Source organism: Podarcis gaigeae (genome assembly GCF_964106915.1).
Source record: "Podarcis gaigeae genome assembly, chromosome: 14".
NCBI lineage: Eukaryota > Metazoa > Chordata > Lepidosauria > Squamata > Lacertidae > Podarcis > Podarcis gaigeae.
Genome location: NC_139690.1, coordinates 22,000,664 through 22,022,648, shown reverse-complemented (window position 1 = coordinate 22,022,648; position 21,985 = coordinate 22,000,664). Strand labels below are relative to the sequence as shown.

Sequence of the window (21,985 nt, the reverse complement as noted above, 5' to 3'; positions counted from 1 at the left end):
TATGTACCCTAATGAGTCTCCAATAATAATAGAAGAAGAAGAAGAAGAAGAAGAAGAAGAAGAAGAAGAAGAAGAAGAAGAAGAAGAACAACAACAACAACAACAACAACAACAACAACAACAACAGAACAACAACAACAACAACAACAACAACCCCACACATCTGGCTGGGTTGCTCCAGCCACTCTGGGCAGCTTCCAACACATATAAAAACATAGTAAAATGTCAAACATTAATAACTTTCCTATACAGGGAAAAAGTTGTGTACTTCTTCATCTCCTGGAAGTGGTGCAAAAGAGATGGGTCTCAAGCCCCAAACACGAACCTCTTGCCCCTTCCACACACAAACCAGGATGATGTTTGCAGACATGCCACAAAAATGGAAATATTGAGGATCCAATTGGGATATATCACGAAAGTCACGTTTTCTTTGGCAGTAGAAGGAAAAAGTTTTTTTGGTACAGCTGACCCATATCTTTTTCAGGGGGTGATGCATATACACAAAAACACGTTTCTTTCACCTATATATTCATTTCTATGCACGCTTCACCCTAATATATACATTCGTTACTTGGCTGGAGAACTACATTTCAGAATTCTAGCAAATTTCAAATGGTGGCTGTGTTTCAGCTCATGTGTTTTTCCGAAAGCGCAGATTAGGTAAATTTACTTTTAAATGTGAATTGAATCAGCCCATTCTCAGTAGAGTCAGGTGGACAAAGAATTCCTAGGATGGTTTCCTGGTCCAGTTCTGGGTCCTCACACTAGTGTTCATTGGGAGTTATAAGATGCTAATCACAAGAACTGTCCTTTCTTTTAAATAAATTTTATTTGCTTTTGTGACACAAACAAAACAACATATAACATCATAAAACACATAAATAACAGAGTTAAGAGCATTGACTGAACCTCTGTTGTACTGCAATACATTTTTTTTACTTATGCCTGGAATTCTCCTTTTTCTTTGAATACGTGGGGAGGGGGGAGCAATTTAATCTGAAGCAATTTAATATTAAATGTATTTACAACCGATAATTTTGTATGTCCACTGTGTCCCCTTCTAATCCATGCATGCAGTGGAATGAAATGTGAGTGGGATAGGCTGTTCCATTTCAGAATTTGGGAGTGCGGGAAAACTGGTTTTTTATTTCTCCACCATATTAAAAATATATGTCTACAAATAGAAAGCTATCACAATGCAGGGAAGACTATGGTAACCTTTCCTCCTAATCTATCATTATTGCTTTTATTATTATTATTATTATTATTATTATTATTATTATTATTATTATATTTATTGTCATCATTATTTACTGGCAAAAAGTTTTTCTACATGGGAGAAAATTAAAAAGAACATTCCCTACCTATAGAACGATGTGGTACAATTTAGGATTTCTACCACCTCCTTTTGCTGTATGTGCACATTGTAATTTGGAAGATTGCAAAATTGGGAGTGAATGGGCAGAATGCTTGATGCATGTTGGACATTTTGCTAATATGACTCTCCCTGAGCTCATTTTGTTTTTCCACCTGCAAATTTATGGAAAGGTTTCCTCCTAACCACCTGGCCTTGAACATGCTTATCTGTAACTTCACCAGTGCTCACAGTTGTTGTCCCCCCCCCAAAAAAAATTATGTATTAACAAAAGCAACGTGAACAGATTCACCACCTTGATCAGGAAAGCCTTGTTTTGTTTGTTTCCAGAATTCCAATTTGCTAACAGGAGTTGGGTGATAACAAATGTCATTTGAAACCTGTATTAAATATAAGTAATAATTTTTAAAGCACAGGAAAAGGACTAGGTGCAGAGCTGAGAATCAGCTTTGTGAAAATGATTGGAAGCTACATAATTAAAACAATATGAGGATCCCACCCCAGCCACCCTCTCTCAGTTTTTTTCACACTCTACCACATCCTCTGTTGCGAACTCAATCATCACTGCATATATTTAAAACAAACAACCGAACATATTTTCAAGATCAAATTTCTGGACCCAAATAAGGCCAAATTCTTCAGTTGCCATTTTCCAACTTCTACTTTGGAAAAGCTGTTTCTAATCTAACACATTTGCATGCTTATAATCTGCACCAAACGGAATGATACACTCAGTTTCTTCTTTGATATGTAACTGTCTTTGGATAACTTTGGGAATAAAGCAATTTTAGTTAGTTAGTTAGTTAGTTAGTTAGTTAGTTAGTTAGTTAGTTAGTTAAAAACCAATTAAAGCAAGGACAGAAATGACTGAAGGGCAACAAATGGAAGAAGGGATGTTAAAAAAAGGAAGGAAAGAAGGAAGAAGGGAAGGAGAGAAAGGCAGAGAGGGAATGAGAACAAGAGCAGAAAAGAACTAAGCAGTGATTGACAACTTGTAATAGGAGGCTGGCAATTTTAAATTCAGAAATTAGGGTTGTTGTTCATCTAAACTCCGAAACCAAAGGTGGGAAACTCAGCCATGGAACCAAATGTATGTCGTGACATGTGGATTGCAAACTGATTTCAGAAGAACTCTTATTGAAAAGCAGCATGCAGATTTATTAAATACAATAAATAATAAAATATAATCCTCTTATAGTAGAATCTTTATTTGTTTGTTTGTTGTGTTTGAGGGGCATTTTTATGCACCTTACCTTTCTCATTGAGGATTCTGTAGCTTTTCTATTCAAGAGCCACTCAGTTTCCTAAACACTTTGAAAGGCAGAGTAAGGCTGGAGATCTATTTTGCCTTGCAAACCAACCCCCACAGACAAGCTCTACGTGAAACTCGTGCCATCTTGCCAAGACTCCTGAGTATGTAAGCCACTTTGCACACCTTTTGGCTGAAGAATGGGGTACACGTATTCTAAATAAAGTGCACACACCCATTTTCCTTAAAAGCAAACCTAGTGTCTTACCATAACTTGATTTAGAACAGGTCCTGCTAGCTAGGGATGACGAGAGTTGTAGTCCATAAACAGATGGAGAGTCTAGGGTGGCCAAATTTCAAAAAGTAAAAACAAAAATTAGGAAAAATCTGGACGTATGGAAGCCCTACTAGAGACCCAAGTTTGGGAAATCCTGATTTATAATTTTGTAGGCTTACCAGGAACCTGGGAAAAAGTGCCTCAGTTGCTCATCCCTGATATAAGAAAAGCCTTCTTGCTGGTGGACACAAAGAGGAGAAATGTATAGCCTCATCCTATGCACTTTTACTTAGATGCAAGGCTCCACCTGTGCTATACATTGGAAGCAGTATCATGACACTTTAAACAGTCATGGCTTCCCCCAAAGAATCCTGGGAACTGGATACGGAGAGTTGATAGGGCATCCTTCTTGCCCTCACAGAGCTACAGTTTCCACAGGGATTGCTTGTTAAACCACTCTGCAGATTGTACCCTTACCCAACTACATTTCCCACGATTCTCTGTGGCAAGCCATTACTCTTTAAAGTATGTACTGTTTAAAGTATAATACTACTTTAAACCTATAGTGTAGATGGGGCTTTAGTCCTAATGAGTTTCCTGGCACTTACTTCTGAGTATGATTAAGACCACAGCCTTAGACAATATAGCCTCCAAAATAAATAAACTGAAATCAGAGGATAAACCTTTCTCTAGATCTTCTCACTTCCTCCTTCTAGTTAGAACTGTCTACAAAGTCAGGTCTTTAAAAAAATGCCAATTAATGCATTTTAACCAATTAAAAGATCAGAGTGCCTCTATAAACAAATAGCCATATGTCATTGGAGGGATATTTAATGACTATTTTTCGCTACTGTTCACTCGCAAGGCAAATCATTTGGGGATTGAAGGATGTACACAAATTTGTTTAAAATGCTATCAGTAATTAGCATTTTTAATAGGGACAGCTGTGATTTTTCAATAAATACACTCTTTTAAATCTGTAATTAATGCAAGGATGCTACATGCAGATTTACCAAGCAATAAATTCCAGTACTAGTAACAGCATAATCAGTTTATATTTTAAAATAAATCAGAGGAATGTTTGTAGAAGTTACATAACTGGATCACATATACTGTAAATCACCTGGAATTATTCCTCCTTTGAATTCCTGTATCAGAACAAAAATACACACACACCCTAGAACTGGCTTCATCTATATTTACATAGCTGTTTAGATGCCAACATTCATTGTGTGTTCAGTCTCAGAAGATTACGTTTCTGTTTGGTGAGTCAACAACCCAGAATGGACTTGTTTGACCACATGCAGAGAACTACAGATACATGAATGAGAGACACATAAATAATTGCAGAAGGGATGGCAGTGCTTCCTTATTGAAAATGAAATAGCTGGGAGGGGGAATTTGGGTGGTGTTTTGCCTGTGCTCCCCAGAAAGAAATCTGTAGTACTCAACAGCTTTACTAAAAATAAAAATTAAAAGTCTAAGGGCTTTGCACCATAAAGCTATAACCCCAAACATATTTGCTAACAAATGAGCAAGGGGAACTTGCTTTCAAGGGGTGCACTTTTAATTTAATCTTCCATTCTAAACCTAAGATAAAATAATTCTACATTAATCTATCTTAATTATATGTGACTATATATCTGTTTTGTGTGCAAATTTGTGTATACACACACAGGTCTATATAAAAATAAAACCAGTGGATGTTTCTCTCTCAGTAATACTTGCACTTGGGGAAAGAACCTAACTACTTTTGCTCTGAGCATGAAGAATAATTCAAGAAACCAGCAGTGCATTAATACCTTTGAAGAAGGTATGTTGCTACTTCCCCCAACCACCAGGGCACCTGTGCTTTTAACAGCGATGGGTAGAGATGAAGCTCTTCCCACCTCTTGTCTTTTCCAGGTTGGGAAAAGCTGCAACTGCTGGACATCTGCCTGCCTGTCAGCCAGATGTTTAACAGGCACAAGAGCCCTGCCAGTAAGGAAAAGTTGGCAACCTTAGTTCCTGGAGGATTTGACCCACTGAAGTAAGTTCTGCTTCCATCCAGGTGTGCTTCTGGAATCAACACATCCCCTTCATATTGAACTCATTTTCCCTAGTGTGGGTTTTTAAAAAAGAAATACTATGGTTGAAATGGCCGAATTCTCGTAGACGGGAGTATCCCCTTCCAAATAGTTCCTGGCTGAGGCGCCAGACTGCCCCAATTACTTTAATTAATTGTACGACAACCGAACAAGAATCAGGGAGCCAGCCCTAACCCTCCCTTCTCTCAGACATCTGCTCTAATAATCACATGCACTAGGTTTCAAGGCACTTAAAAAGCCTTTGAGCGCTGGGGAGGGATCCTGATTCTGTCTGAGTGAAACTCCACTCCACTTTTTATAGCATCACATATTTTGCTCATGACATATGAGCTACCCTCTCTGCTCTGCAGAAAACCCGGGGCAGATTTCCCTTCCGGAATCTGGCTTTTGATTGAAAACCCCCATTCATCCAGAGTAAACACAGCTACACAAAAGCCTACAGGCAGCCTGAGCAAGGCTATAAATAGGCACTGTTTATTTTACATGGATTTCACTGGGCCGTGCCAGCGAGTCACGAAACAGATCCCCCCCCCATGTGTGCGTGTGTGTATATAAATCTGTTTTGTTGCCCACAATCTAAATTAATGATAGTTAAATATACACGAGTCCATTTCTTTTGCTTTGATAAATATGCCTATTGACTGATAACGTTGCTGAGTTCAAAACTGAGGCAGCAGCCAAAGGCATAATCCAACAGCAAACAATGCACATAAAAATGTTAATTTCATATAGAGCAACATGGGAGGGGAAAGACTGGGGAGGATTCTCTTTTTTAAATGTGGAAGATTTGTGTTTGCGCTAACATTTTGCAAAAACCACCATGAAATTTAAAATCACTTTACAGAATTTACACACACACACACACACACACACACACTCTTACACATTTCAGGTATACATTCTGGCACCAAAATCCATCTTAACACGATTTCCAGTAAAATACTGAGATGGATTTTCCAGTACTAAAACCCCCAGCTCTTGTCAATTAACTAAATGGATACAAATGTCACCTGTAACCTTTTAAGAACAATTTAATGGGCATTTAAAATTTGATCCATTTTTCTTTAAAGGAGGCAATGCTTAACCAACATTTTGCTATTACCCCCCACCCCACAAAAAAAAACCACCACTCTGTGTGTCTGTGCTTGTAAGTGTTGGGAAACAAACCAAGTTTTTGAACAAAATCTGGCGTCGAGGGGCAGAAAACATGGAGATAGCTGGGGTGGTGGGGATGTGAAAACTGACTTTCGTATTACTCACCAGTTGTTTATACTAGTGTATTTTAAGTGTCTAAATGTGTCACGAGCCATGTGGCAACATCTCTCATAAGGAGAGGAAGAATGGGATGTGAATGCCAAACTGGGTCTTTGGAAGGGCCCCAGAGCACTGGGAGGCTCTGATCTAGATCAGGGGTCAGCAGACTTTTCCAGCAGGGGGCCAGTCCACTGTCCCTCAGACCTTGTGGGGGGCCGGACTATGTTTTGAAAAAAAACAACGAATGAATTCATATGTCCCACAAATAATCCAGAGATACGTTTGAAATAAAATAATACATTCTACTCATGTAAAAACACCAGGAAGGCCCCACAAATAACCCACAGATGCAATAAAAGGACACATTCTACTCATGTAAAAACACACTGATTCCCAGACTGTCCGTGGGCCAGATTTAGAAGGAGATTGGGCCAGATCTGGCCGCAGGACCTTAGTTTGCCTACCCATGATCTAGATTCTGAGGCCCTGCAGGTTGTCTGAGGAGAGACTTTCCTTAGCATTATTGAATGTCCCAACTGCCCATGGAAAAGTCACCTGACTTGAGTCCAGCACCACCTCCTGTCCCTGAAGCTGTTCCCCACTTCTAGGGAGGTACCTGAGAACATATTCGCACCATACATTTAAAGTGCTACTTTAAACAGTCATGGCTTCTCCCTCAAAGAATTCTGGGAACTGTAGTTTGTTAATGGTGTGGAGAGTTGTTAGGAGGTCCCCAGTCCCCTCAGAGAGCTACCATTCCCCAGAGTTCCCTGCAAGGATTGCAAAAAACTACAAAGTTTTAGCAGTCCTGTTCCAGTGTAACAGTAATGATTTCCCCGCAAAAATCCTGGTTGATATGGTTATTTAGCACCAGTGTGAGGAAACTGTGGTCCTCCAAATGTTGCTGGACTGCAACTCCCGTCGTTCATAACCTATGCTTGTTTAGGTATGATAGGCACTGAAGTCTTACAAGATCTGGAAGGCCACAGGTTCTTTGCCACCAGTTTATAGATCCCTGTTGCCAGAATGACAATCCCAGTCTTCCTGCTCCCACTAAAGCAGGGTGGGAATTCAGCCCTAAACACACCTCACTGAACTCAATGAAGCTTACTTCTGAATAGACACACAGAGGACTGCAGACCCTCCAAACCCAGATTTATAGAAGCCGTCCCATTTTCTGATTTGATCCCAGAATGTCCTTAGGAGTTACTGGAGAAATGTTGGAGCTTATTAGAGTTATGCGAGCCCTGGGCCAAGGAGATAACTATACAACTATACAACCTTTAGAAGACATCTAAAGGCAGCCCTGAATAGGGAAGTTTTTAAAATGTTTAATGCTTTATTATGTTTTTACATATGTTGGAAGCCACCCAGAGTGGCTCTGGCAACCCAGTCAGATGGGTGGGGTACTATTATTATTATTATTATTATTATTATTATTATTATTATTAAATAGGACATCCCTATTTTCATCGGAGAAATGTTGGAGGGTATGGGACTGCAATGACTGTCTATGAGAGCTATCAAAAGCTTGGTGCTCTTTGGATGTTTGAGACTACAGTTCCCATGCTGGCTGGGGCTGATGTCCAAAATACCTGGAGGGCATCAGGTTATTGAAGGCTGATCTTTGGTGCAGATGTGCCCTTAAGGTGCTGGTTTACATATACAGAGATTCTTGGGAAGAATATAATCCATTCCGATGTTGCCTTAAATTGGCAGGCCTTATTAGGATGCACTACTTTTTACAATGCACTATTTAAAGAGTCCCATCAATGTGAAAATACCACACACTGCAAAGACAACGTTCTGTCATTGTGTAGGGAAGAGTGTGTGGGAGTATCTTCCAAGCATAAGAGGAAGAATGGCAGCACAAAAGCCATAGTTACCACAGAACTGGCTGTCTAGATTGAAATTGTTTTAAAATTGTAAAATGAATGCAGTGGAACAGAGGCATCTGTTTGAGAGCCTATAATGGCTGGCCCAAGAAAATGCCAGGTCTCTGGACTTGAAGCAGAGTTTCAGGGAGGGGTTATGGAAAACAAATTTCAGGGACACTTAAAAGCCCATCTCAAACAACAGGTGGGGTTTTTGTCTGTTTTTAAAATCACTTTCAGAAATACAAATAACAGGAACATCAGATTATAAAACCCCTCTCTCTAAATTATTCTCTGGCTCAGATAAAAATCTGAGCCGCAGATGAATCCCCAGTTTCCCCCATTCCCCAGCAATTGCATTAGCCCATGTGTCCATGGAGGCACAGGTCAAATCTGTATGCAGGGCAGCTGTTTATCAGTTCCATCTGGTACGTAGGCTGAGACCCTATCTGCCTGCAGACTGTCTCACCAGAGTGGTACATGCTCTGGTTATCTCCCGCTTGGACTACTGCAATGTGCTCTACGTGGGGCTACCTTTGAAGGTGACCCGGAAACTACAACTAATCCAGAATGCGGCAGCTAGACTGGTGACTGGGAGCGGCTACCGAGACCATATAACACAGGTCTTGAAAGACCTACATTGGCTCCCAGTATGTTTCCGAGCACAATTCAAAGTGTTGGTGCTGACCTTTAAAGCCCTAAACGGCCTCGGTCCAGTATATCTGAAGGAGCGTCTCCTCCCCCATCGTTCTGCCCGGACACTGAGGTCCAGCTCCGAGGGCCTTCTGGCGGTTCCCTCACTGCGAGAGGCCAAGTTACAGGGAACCAGGCAGAGGGCCTTCTCGGTAGTGGCGCCCGCCCTGTGGAACGCCCTCCAATCAGATGTCAAAGCGATAAACATCTACCTGACATTCAGAAGACATCTGAAGGCAGCCCTGTTCAGGAAAATTTTTAATATGTGACATTTTAGTGTATCTTTCATCTTTGTTGGAAGCCGCCCAGAGTGGCTGGGCAGGGTACAAATAATAAATTATTATTATTATTATTATTATTATTATTATTATTATTATTATTCCCATGATCAAGGCTTTTATGTCCTGTGAGTTCCCTGGAAAGATGAGTTTATTGATAAGCCGCTCTGAGAACTGTAACTTTGTGAGGGGAATAGGGGTCTTCTAACAACTCTCAGCAGTATTAACAAACTACAGTTCCCAGGATTCTTTAGGAAAAGCCACAAATGTTTGAAGTAGTTCCTGTGTTTGCAAGGCATGTTGCATTGATAGAGCTATGCATTGAACAAGATGATCCTTACGGGGTCTGTTTCAGCTTCACAATTTTATGATTCCATTATCATCTGCCAGTTTCTTTCTTAAGAATGGGGAATGACACAGACAGACAAAATCAAATGATCCCTGAAGTGTTTTGAGGGAGGATAATAGGGGAAGCAATGTCACTGTATAAAGGATGTATATTAGATCAGTCTTCCACAACCTGGTGCCCTCCAGATGATTTACACTACAACTCCCATCAACTCCAGTCAGGTGCTGTTGGGAGTTTTAATCCAAAATATCAGGAGGGCACTAGGTTGGGAAAGCTGATCTAATATATACCCAGTTTAACTATGGAGTGCTTAGACAAATATTTCATCTTATCATTAAGTCATTAATTAAATTTATATCCCGCCTTTCCCCATAGAAGCTCAAGTTTGTGGGCAGAGTTTTCCTCCTCTCCGTTTTATCACCCACAACAACCCTGTGAGGTGGGTCAGGCTGAGAATGAGTGACTGGCCCAAGGGAGCTTCATGGCTGAGTTGGAGATTCAAACCTTTCTCTCCAAGGTCTTAGTCCAACACTCTAACCACTACATCACACTGTCTCTTATCTAACCAGAGTTGTTTCTTAGAATAAAGTAAAGCAATAACTCCCACAGCTTTTCTCCATAAACCTCCTATGAAGCCTGGGGCAGGGGGAAGAAATGTAGTTGCTTAAAGGGTCTTAATAATAAGAGCTTGCTGGATCAGGCCAATGGCCCTTCTAGTCTAGCATCCTGTTCCCACAGTGGCCAACCAGAAGCCTGTGAGAAACCCACAAGCAGGACCCAAGCACAAGAGAACGCCATTCTCCTGAGATTTCCAACGGCTGGTATTGTGGAGGCAGAGCATAGCCATCATGGTCTATGAGACTTGTTGTTGTTTAGTCATTTAGTCGTGTCCGACTCTTCGTGACCCCATGGTCACCAGGCACACCAGGCACTCCTGTCTTCCACTGTCTCCCGTAGTTTGGTCAAACTCATGCTGGTAGCTTCAAGAACACTGTCCAACCATCTCATCCTCTGTCGTGCCTTTCTCCTTGTGTCCTCCATCTTTCCCAACACCAGGGTCTTTTCCAGGGAGTCTTCTCTTCTCATGAGGTGGCCAAAGTATTGGAGCCTCAGCTTCATGATCTGTCCTTCTAGTGAGCACTCAGGGCTGATTTCCTTAAGAATGGAGAGGTTTGATCTTCTTGCAGTCCATGGGACTCTCAAGAGTCTCTTCCAACACCATAATTCAAAAGCATCGATTCTTCGGCGATCAGCCTTCTTTATGGTCCAGCTCTCACTTCCATACATCACTACTAGGAAAACCATAGCTTTAACTATACGGACTTTTGCTGGCAAGGTGATGTCTCTGCTTTTTAAGATGCTGTCTAGGTTTGTCATTGCTTTCCTCCCAAGAAACAGGCATCTTTTAATTTCGTGACTGCTGTCACCATCTGCAGTGATCATGAGTCTTAAGGGGAGAAAATGCAAGCTGTGCCAAATTCAAGTTTCTTTAACCAGAAGACTTGTTCCACAGCACAGTTTTGAAAGGATGGGAAGCCATCACCGCTACAGCTGACCCTCTTCAACTCCATTATTAACTCCCTGGAGCTGTCTCCATCCAGGAGCTGGCCCTGAACACATGCATAACGCAGTACACAAAGATGCCCAAAGCCTAATCCTTGTGTGAATGGGTTTCCTATGAGGTATCTGCGCAGTGGGTGGCCAGGCGGAGGCACAGTGACGCTGAGGGTGGCTGTCGAAGCGATGTGCCCAATAATCCACCATCGGCCTTCTCACAAACGGTGCTTAAGTGATCCAAAAAGGGGCCTTGGACATGGGCTTCCTCTGCAGAGCTCTGGCGAATGAAAAGGCCTTTTAATAATGCTCCAGTCAACTTCATTGTGGGTGCCGAAAAAGTATAATTGGAGCCTACATTTATTGGTGGTTATGTCATGCACCATTCAGCTACATGCCCACGAAGGGGGGATACAACGAGAGAGTTAAGGCTTCCCTCACCACTTGGAAGCCTGGAAAGAGACAATTAATGATCAAGGAACATCTCTGTTCGTGAATGGGGCCTTTACAAAAGAGAGTTCAGGGCTGAGGGACCTTTTTCCAGCCAGAAACCTGCATTCCCATCTACGCAACCTACTGAGGGCCGCATGCCAGTGGTGACCAGGGGCCAGAGGAAAAAGTGGGTGGAGCAGTGGATGTAATTTTTACTTTTGTGCAGCAGGCTACTTTCAGACCCTCCAAGTGTCCCTATTTTCCAGGGAGAGCCCTGGATTTACAGAAGCCGTCCCAGTTTCTGATTGGATCCCGGAATCTCCCATTTTTCCCTAGCACACCCCTATTTTTATCTAATAAATGTCGGAGGGTGTGGAGTTATGTGACCTCCAAGCCAACTGAACACCATCATTTCCTATTTTTCTTATGTAGCAATAGCTATCCTGATACGTTTGTAATTTGGTGATAATATTGTGATGGTTTGACCTCTGCACTCTGCAAGGATTTTCTTTCAAAACAACAACATTTCTATTCATTTTTCAAATATCAAACAATACGATATAACACAATAGAGAGGAAAAATAAAGGAGGGTGTTTCAATCAGTTCCAGTAAAATGATTACATAATCATAATCATATCTGCCTTTCAAATGTGTCCTGCCAAAGTTTTTCCATGGAAGTCCTATGGTCTATATCCATGTCCATTTGTGGCTGAATAAATTATAAAACTTGACCAAACAGCATTAAATTGTTTCCATGCTTTGATTTTTTTTCTTCAAGCTCAAAGCTGATTGGTTAATTTGTCCATGAGTGCCAAGTCCCAAAATTGCTGATGCCAGATCACCATAAGGTCAGTGTCCAAAGTTCTCAGGAATCGAGCTCCAGTGAGTTTTGCTGAGGTCACTGAATATGTTACTACATCCTTGCAACCCATATCTCAGTTGTTAGACTCAAAAACAGAGATGGGCAGTTTTTAGATGAGGTGGAATGACCTGGTTAGTTATTAATTATACCTCATGGAAAACAAGCAACCACAGATCTTAGGGAGGTTCACAACATAAAATCACAATATAAAAAACCCAAAATACATAATAAAATCAGAAACAAAGACAACCCTATAATCCTCTCTTCCACAACACATTTTAAAATTGCTGCCTGGTGCTGATGGAACTTGTAGTCCAAAAAATTTGGAGTGCTCCAGGCAAAGGCTGCTTTAGAATCATGTGACCAGAAGGCCCTCAGCCCCAACTTCCATTCTACCCAGAGTCAGATATTAATTCGCATAAGCCAGATCATTCTGTACATTATGATTAAATTAACACCAACCGTCTTGAGGACCGGAAGCTTATTTTTAAAAGTTTGGATTCTAAATAGTTTGCTGGATGGAACCACATTTCCCAAATATGGGAGCCATATTTGACCTCTAGCATGGACTAGAACAGAAACAAAATTCACACACACTCACCAATGTGGCATTTTTTAAAAACAGAAATTACAGCTGTTGCTTTTGAAGTCTCTTATGTACTAAGCTTGGATCCTAGATCCATAGGCAAGTAGGATCCAAGAATGCAACAACTGATTGGCCTGCAAGAAAAGACCAATCAGTCTCCAGAAGGAAAGCAGAATCAGCCAATCAGACGGGACTCATTGTGTAAATAATGTATATAAAAGACTGAGGTTTGGGGGGCAATTCAATCACTGTTTTACAAGCTGCAATAAAGAGCATGAAATCACTACAGGACTCCAAGTATATTTCAAAGTCTAAGGTTCTGAAAACTCAGAACACAATGCATAAATCTAAGTGTTATTAAATTTACCTGTCACACCTGGAAAGTTGTGCCCCTGGGCAAAAAAAAAAAGGTACCCCTTCCTTGAATTAGATAGTTTCATACCTTATTGTTCTCCACACCCCTTAATCCAACAGCAGCCACACATGAGGGATGTTGGGGTGGGAAGACTATGGAAATCTACATGTGAATTTCTGCAAGCAAATCTGCATTTTAAAATGCTGCTGTAGGTTTCCCCTCACTCCCATTTTCCTTTGTTTGCTTATCTCTGCCATTGATGAGCTGGTTTGTTTGTTTGTTGCGGCAAAATCATGGCGTATAAGATGAGATAACCTATGCAAAGTCTTCCAGCTAATGGGAGTTCTACTGTATTAACGCAACCATAGCATTTCTCTTTAGCAAAACCTGTTACAACTGAAGGATGTGGAGCATTACTAGCCATGGTTATATTGTGTGTGTGTGTGCGCGCGCGCACATTCTTGTGGGTTTCAGTCTCTGTCAATAAATTAGGGAATCCTAGCCTAAACCGAGATTAAACAGGGAAGGGGAACAGAGGCTTGGAGATAAGCCTTAACTCTGCAAGAAAGCTGTAGACTTACGGCATGCATCTTTGGTAGGCATATAGACAAGTGTGTATGCTGAGATCAAAAGCACTTCATGAGATGTGAGATCCATGAGATCCATGTCTCAGACCTAATAGCCAAGCAATGAAGGTGGACACATTGGAGAGGTGAAGCTAGAAAAATGACTGACCAATGAACTGAGAAATGCCTGCATAAACACTAAGCTCTGTCTCCAAACGCCAGATTTCTGTATGATTGTAACCACCAGTCTGACCAGGGAAGGTAGAGAATGTGCACCTCTGCCCTGCATGCTAAAGAGAGCGATCTTAAGGCATTTTTAAAGCATTTCGAAAGGATAGGAACTGGGGCTTGTAGCGACTCAGCCTGTATAGTGGGATAGCTTCAGCAAGTGCTTTGGTTAGGTCTGGACCTCATCCTCCTCAGAGGGAATTAAAAGTACTTTGTCTTTGTTTTCTCCCAGTCTTTGTTTTCAACCCAGCCCAAAGCTCTGGACAATCTGGGCAAGGGGACGCATAAAGATGTTAAAAAGCATTGGGGAGAGGATTGCGCCCTGCGGCACTCCACACACCGAGGAATGGTGCAACGACATCTCCCTCCCTAGCACCATCCTCTGTCCCCGACCAGAGATAAAAGAGCACAGCCATACATAGCACAGTGCACAAAAATGAATCTGCTAGGGTAAAGTGTACATGTCAAAATGGTTTCTTAGGTAAAAATGCATACAAAATGTGTACATTAGGCGAACTTTGCACTAAAATGCTGAGTAATGTTTGCGGTGATTTTTTAAAATTGCAAACTGTTGTGGAAATGTAGAGAATTGAACCTGAACTTGGGGAAAAAGAGAAACTGGGGGTGGGGGTATGAAATCGACATATTCACTCATCCCTACCCATCAAAGGTGCTGTCCTAGCCTATTCTATAAAACAAGGTGTGAACTGGTAACTAGTTAAAGAACAGGAAGCAAAGAGCAGGAATAAATGGACAGTTCTCCCAATAGAGAGATATAGAAAGTGGATTTCTTCACGGACCAGTGTCATGACCTGTGCTTTTTAATAATTGTGGTTGTTCATAAATGATATATAGTTAGGGGTGAGCATTGAGGTAGCCAAGTTTTCTGCTGATACCACAGCTGTAATTTCGCTTCCTTAAAAAAACAGAAACAGGGGGTGAGGAAGTCATGTGTCTTGATTATCAGTCTGAGAACTTCCTTTGTTCTCAAATAAACTCCGTGCTTACAAAATGTTCTCCCACTGTTTGCATTGAATTTCTGCCGTGTCTACAGATAAAAATGAGAGAAGCATCTTAGGTGCCTATCAGCCAAGCTAGGAACATAGGAAGCTTTATTATACTGAGTCGGACCCAGTTCTTCAAGGAAGTTGAAGCGAAAGGGGATTATGAGGAGCTCCAAAATTATCTGTCCAAGTTGGATGAACGGGAAGTAAAATGGCAAACGCTGTGGTGTACTGTTCCTTTACAGAGAACTGTAGGCAACGCTTGCAAGCACAGGCAAAAGTATTTAATTAGCCAGGTTGCTTATGCTCTTGCATAAGCTCTTCGAGTGTAAGATCAGTTCTTGCTCTGAGTGTACGTTCAGTTCTTCTGGGTCTATTAAATGCTAATGCTAATGCTTACAGAAGATTTGGATGCCTTCAAGTCTGTTTAACTGCACACCTAAGCAGCCAGTATTACAAATGCGATTCAATGTAAACAAGTGTAAAGTGATGCCTGTTGGGATAAAGAAATCCTAAATTTGCATATATGCTAATAGGGTCTGAACTGGGAGTAACTGACCAGGAATGGGCCCTTGGGATCATAGTGGATAGCTTGATGAAGATGTCAACTCAGTGTGTGAGACAGCTGTGAGAAAGGTGAATTCCACACTAGGGAGATTATTGGGAAAGGAATTGAAAGCCAAACTGCTAGTATCAATAACTTCTAATCATGATGGCTACATTCCTGCCTCCACTGTTGGGCCAGTTGAACGCCAGTTTGTACAATGATACACAACATGGAGAAAGTGGACACAGAAAAGTTTTTCTCCCTCTCTCATAACACTAGAACTTGTGGAGATGCATTAAAGCTGAATGTTGTGGGATTCGGGACAGATAAAATAAGGTCCTTCTTCACGCAGCACGTAGTTAAACTGTGGAACTTCTTCCCACAAGAGGCAGGGATGGCCACCAGCTTGGGTGGTTTTAAAAGAGGATTAGATAAATTCATGGAAGATAAGGCAGTTAATGGCTACCAGCCACAATGGCTGTGCTCTGCCTCCACAGTTGGAAGCACTAATGCTTCTGAATACCAGTTGCTGGAAGCCACAGAAGGGGAGAGTTGCTCTTGTGCGCCATTCCTGCTTGAGGGTTTCCGACAGACATCTGGTTGGCCACTGCGATATTTGGATACTGGAGCCAATGTGCCATTGGCCTGATCCAGCAGACTCTCCTTATGTTCTTATATTCTTTAGTTGTGGACTGGTGTGCAAAGAAACCCCAAACTCTATTATGCCCTGGCTTAATACAGTCAAATTTCTGAATGAACACCTGTTCAACCATCTCATGCCCCATGCATCTATGCTATTTGACCTTCCAACTCTGAGGTTTGTGGGATTGATCTTGTAGGTATCCCTTTGTTGTCCAAACACAGTCTTCTTTAATACTGAAGACTTCTTGACGCTAGGAAAAGTTCAAAGAGAAACTTAGTGGTGGGCATGTAATAGATGCCCTTTGCACTGGATTATACAATATAAACTGAATCTTTTGAGTGAAGGGAGGGGGCTCTTTTAATTGGCTCACATGACTTGACATACGACAGCCTACTAAGTTTACACCATTGACTTGGCAGCAAGGTCAGATGTTTTTAATCAGATCTGACTCTTAGTCACCTCCAAGTGACATCTGAGAGGCCCTAATACTTTGGAGCTAGTAATAACAACAAAGAATACGGGCGCAGGATGGTGGGCATCTGAGGCCAGCCTTGCTTTCATTTGTTGCTGTGTAAGGAGAGTGAGAAGCGCCGGTCAAATGGTGTCACCTTGGGAGGAAAGCACTTCTCTTGCCAAGAGAGGTCCAAAGGGAGAGTCTTGTAAAGTTCTCAAGGAAGACACGTCCTTTGGCCAATATCTCCAAGCACCCAGAAATCACTGTGCTTACAAAATGGTTCATGACTCCTTAACAGCCGGTGCATACTGACACTGACAGCTCCTCAACCCGAAAAACAAACTGGGTCACACTGAGAGGATAAATTCTCGTCCTCTGAATTGGTTTCACCTACATGGATTTTACAGCAGAGAGTTGATTTGCTTTACACATAAATCCAAATTCTGTATCAAGGTGATGCCAAGTACCCTTATTGTTTTGCTGTTTTGTTTTACTTAGGTTCATGTTTTTATCTTGTATTTTACTCTGTGAACCACCCTGAGATCTTATGATGAAGGGAAGTATATCAATCTAAGAAATTAAATACTGTAAATAAACAATTAAATAAATACTCTATCTTTCCTTGGTTTGCATTATTTGTTTCTGTTCTTGCTAATGAAAAGCAGGGTAAAAAAGCTATGTAGACCACCAGAATCCCAGCCCCTGGGAATGCCTACCCAGCCTCAAGCATCAAAATATTTTAGGCAGGCTCTGAGTGATTCCAAAAGCTGTGAGTTTGTGAATAGGGCTGATGCGGTTGTAGCTGCTTGAAGAAGGTTGCGGAGTCTCAGGCACGGAGTCTAAGTGTGGCTCTCTAGATCTCTCCATTAGGCTCCAGGCTATACCTGCTATTCAGCCACACCCCCTCTCCCCAGGCCACATCCCTCTGGCCTTGCCAAATGGAAATAAGATTCAACAGTCTGGCATATATTGAAGCAGCATCACATCGGGCAGCAAAATATCTTGGGTCAGTCCAGCACCCTGTTAACTAGGTGTGGGGGACCTTTGGCCCTCCAGATGTTGCGGAACTACAACGCCCATCAGTCCCAGGCGCCATGGCCAAGGGTCTGTGATGATGGGAATTGTAGTCCAGCAATATCCAGAGGAGGAAGGGTTCCCCAAAACTGCTATAAAACCCTCTGGAACTGGAGTTTAGTTCTTTTGCAGCCCTAAGCACAGAATGGTGCAGGAGACACCATAATTATCTCTTGCAAGTCACAGGACAACCTCCCCCCTTCATACAAACACAGCTCCCCCCCCCCCTTGATGCTAGGTTGCCGGACCAGCTTGGCAGCTTCGGAAGATAATAAACAAGACTTCCAACAGCACTTTCCATCTCCAAGGCAATAAACAAAACTGCCCCCCCTCATGTAATGAATGCTTGCAACACCACCCTGTGCTGCTATTATTATATCTGTGTCACCAAAGGGAGAAATGGTGTTCCAAAGTGAGGTGAGGAAACTTGCCCGAGGCCACAGGGGGTGGTGAAAACACCGTGGCAGAGGTGAGATGAGAACTCTGTCGTTCTCTCACGCCTACCTTCAGCAGCCAGCCTCGTTGAACAGCGGCTCCTTCATCTTTTGCCTACACCAGGAACATTAAGGATGGGTAGGGACAGATTTTGGGTTTTTTAAGCAGGGGCTTTCAAACCATACACAATTTTCCCTCTGGGGCAGAGGTGGGGAACCTCAGGCCTGGGGCCAAACATGGCTCTCCAGTCTTCTCTGTCTAGCTCTCAGGACTCTCCTGGGGCAACACTTCCTCTCCTCAGACCATGCCCTCGCTTGCCTTGCTTCCCAGTTCCTTGAGTATTTTCAACAGGCCAGAATGTGTCATTGAACTCCCAGGATGCCTCTTGCCTGGTTGGAGTGTACAGCCTACCTTGTAAAAGCAAAATTTACAACCTGACCACTTTTGTTTCTGGCCATGTCTGCCACTGGTGTGTGGCCCCCACATGGGAATGTGGCCCTGAGGTGGAAAAACCACACACACCCCATTCTAGAGCACCCAGTTCACTTCACCCAGCCACCCTGAGTGGCTATTTTACAATGCTGATTCAGGGCTTCTTTGCCAGGAAGACAGCTGATGAACAGCTCCAGATTATCAGCTGAAGGGAGCTCATGGCTGGGAAGCTCTCTGTGTTGATCACAGAAACATAGGAAGGTTTTAGCTTATCTAACCCAGTATTGCTCGCTCTGACTGGCAGCTACTCTTGGGGATCTCAGGTGAAGGTCTACTTTGTCACCTGCTTACTCAGACCCGAGGGCCACCTCTGACCCCCAAGTTACAACATGGGACCCACTTTCACATTTCCGCTTTTGATTTTTCCTTAATCAACGATAAGTTAAAAACCAGATGAAAAAGCAAGTTTCCTAAAAAATGTTTTTAGCAGGTACCGAAAAGAGTACAGTGAAGGCACATGCCTAATGTCCATAGGAAGGGTGTTCCCAAGTGTGGGTGCTGCCACACTAAAAAACAGATTTCTTACCAATGTGGAACAAGTACTATGTGGCCCCTGTAATGATGCCAGCTCTGCAGATCGAAGCTGTTGAGTGGCAAACAATGTGTGAAAACCTGTTTGAAATACGAAACTCCCGTCTGCAAACACCTGTAGTCCAGTACTGATATTGAAAGTCAGGGTTTACCTCCAAATATCCCCCACCCCTCCAAAACACTCACCATGTGTTCAAGAAGATTGGACTTCCCCTGACAGTCTCTCCCTTTCGAAGAGTTTGGGTATGTTTTACCTGCAGAAGAGACAATTATGAGGTGAGAGGATAGATATATCCATATACTGAAAGACTGTCCCATAAATGATAAAGAAGGCTGATCGCCGAAGAATTGATGCATTTGAATTCTGGTGCTGGAGGAGACTCTTGAGAGTCCCATGGACTGCAAGAAGATCAAACCTATCTATTCTGAAGGAAATCAGCCCTGAGTGGTCACTGGAAGGACAGATCCTGAAGCTGAGACTCTGATACTTTGGCCACCTCATGAGAAGAGAAGACTCCCTGGGAAAGACGCTGATGTTGGGAAAGATGGAGGACAAAAGGAGAAGGGGACAACAGAGGATGAGATGGTTGGATAGTGGCCTCGGTCCAGTATATCTGAAGGAGCGTCTCCTCCCCCATCGTTCTGCCCGGACACTGAGGTCCAGTTCCGAGGGCCTTCTGGCGGTTCCCTCACTGCGAGAGGCCAAGTTACAGGGAACCAGGCAGAGGGCCTTCTCGGTAGTGGCACCCGCCCTGTGGAATGCCCTCCCATCAGATGTCAAAACGATAAACAACTACCTGACATTCAGAAGACATCTGAAGGCAGCCCTGTTCAGGGAAGTTTTTAATATGTGACATTTTAGTGTATTTTTCATCTCTGTTGGAAGCCGCCCAGAGTGGCTGGGGAAACCTAGCCAGATGGGCGGGGTACAAATAATAAATTATTATTATTATTATTATTATTATTATTATTATTATTATTATTATTATTATTATAGTGTTCTCAAAACTACCAGCATGAGTTTGACCAAACTGCGGGAGGCAGTGGAAGACAGGAGTGCTTGGCGCCCTCTGGTCCATGGGGCCACGAAGAGTTGGACACGACTAAACGACTAAACAACAACAAAGTTGGTTTTCTGTTGCCCCATTGGACAAGATCCAAATTACAAGATGAAGGATTTAGACCAAACATTAGGAAATCAATAACATAACGTTGTTAATACAAATCTATGGCACGCCCATACTGTGTATGGTTCAGGGTCATCGTAGTTTTGGTCACCTGACTTCAAAAACAATATTGTAGAACTGGAAAAGGTTCAGAAATGGGCAACCAAAATGATCAAGGGGACAGAGCAACTCCCCGGGGAGGAAAGGTCACAGCGTTTGGGACTTTTTAATCTATGGGAAAAGCGAGCTATAGAAGGGGGATGTGACAGAGGTATATAAACTAAAGCATAGGATAGAGTAAGTGGCATGGGAATGGTGTTTGTCCCTTACTCATAAACTGGAGAAGATAGAGAAAACTTTTTCTCCACCTGTCATAGCATTAGAACTCATGGCCATCCCATGAGGCTGAATGGTGGGACATTCAGGACAGATAAAATAAAGTACTTGTTCATGCAGTGCATAGTTAAAACTGCGGAACTTGCTCTCACAAGAAGCATGATGGATAGCTTTTAAAAAGGCTTGGGCAAATTCATGGACGAAAAGGCTACCAATAGCTACCACCCATGATGGCTATGCTCTGCCTCCACAGTCAGAGGCAGAGATGCTTCTGAACACCAGTTGCTTGGAAGGTGGTGCAGTCTTCTTCACCAGAAGTTTTAAAGCAGAGGTTGGATCATGTATGCTGCAGCGTTGGATTTCATGCATTGTCAGGGAGCTGGATTAGACAACCTGTTGAGATCATGTCCGTGATTGTTCCGTTACTTGGGACTGGTTACCGTCTTAGGTCCCCCAAGGTGAGCAGCTGGGATGTAAGAGTTAAAGACAAAAACAGTGGAAAGGGCAAAAGATACATATCATCCCATAAAAATGTGACCACCCATGGCTGCTGGTGTCCGAGTCCTTCCTTTTAACAAGCACACCCCGTACTTTCATTAACCCGGGGCCAGCTTGAATAGCAGACTGTCTCTCTGAGTTCAGAGGGATTTTGTAAAAGCCGTTTCTCAATGTGAAGAGAAGGGGGGGTGGGAACAACCCAAAATATATATTAAAAAAAACCCATCCAGGCCACCTACTATGAGCTCCTCTTTCTCACTGGGACCTGTTTCTTTAGCAGAGCTCAAGCATAAATAAACTTGTTTACCACCATCCAAATGTTAATGATAATGAAGCCTTGTTTGTTTTGCCACAATGACAAGTAATTTGTGTGCTGTTGAACGAGAGGGAGGGAGAGAAAAAGAGAGAGAACGTATTTATGGTTTATAGTTTCCCATCAACTCCCTGAGCCAAGGCTCATGCTGTCACTGGACTCTTTTCCTTCTGGATGCCCTTTTGATGGCTTTCCAGGGAATAAATTCTGTAGCCTCACTTGATCTGGTGCCTCAAGAAGAGCAGTTGGTTGGTCACATGCAGCTGATCTGCATGTGCGTCGCTTGATGGCTGCAACATCAAGGGATGACTTGCATGTGTGGATAAGCCGGGGCAGATTTAGCCCATACTGCCATTTTGCCTCGCACCACTTTTATTTGGGAGTTCTCGCATTCAGCTGTTGCCACTCACAGCTTCAAAAGAGGGTTAGACAAATTCATGCAGGGAAGCTGGTAAAATGTGGACTAGACCAT

The 21,985-nt window shown here is 42.6% G+C and overlaps 1 long non-coding RNA gene across 1 annotated transcript in view; it reads right to left on the bottom strand.

The window, feature by feature from the left end:
- LOC310831981 overlaps positions 1-21,985 on the bottom strand; it is a 48,982-nt gene that overhangs the window by 7,142 nt on the left and 19,855 nt on the right. The window lies entirely within an intron of this gene.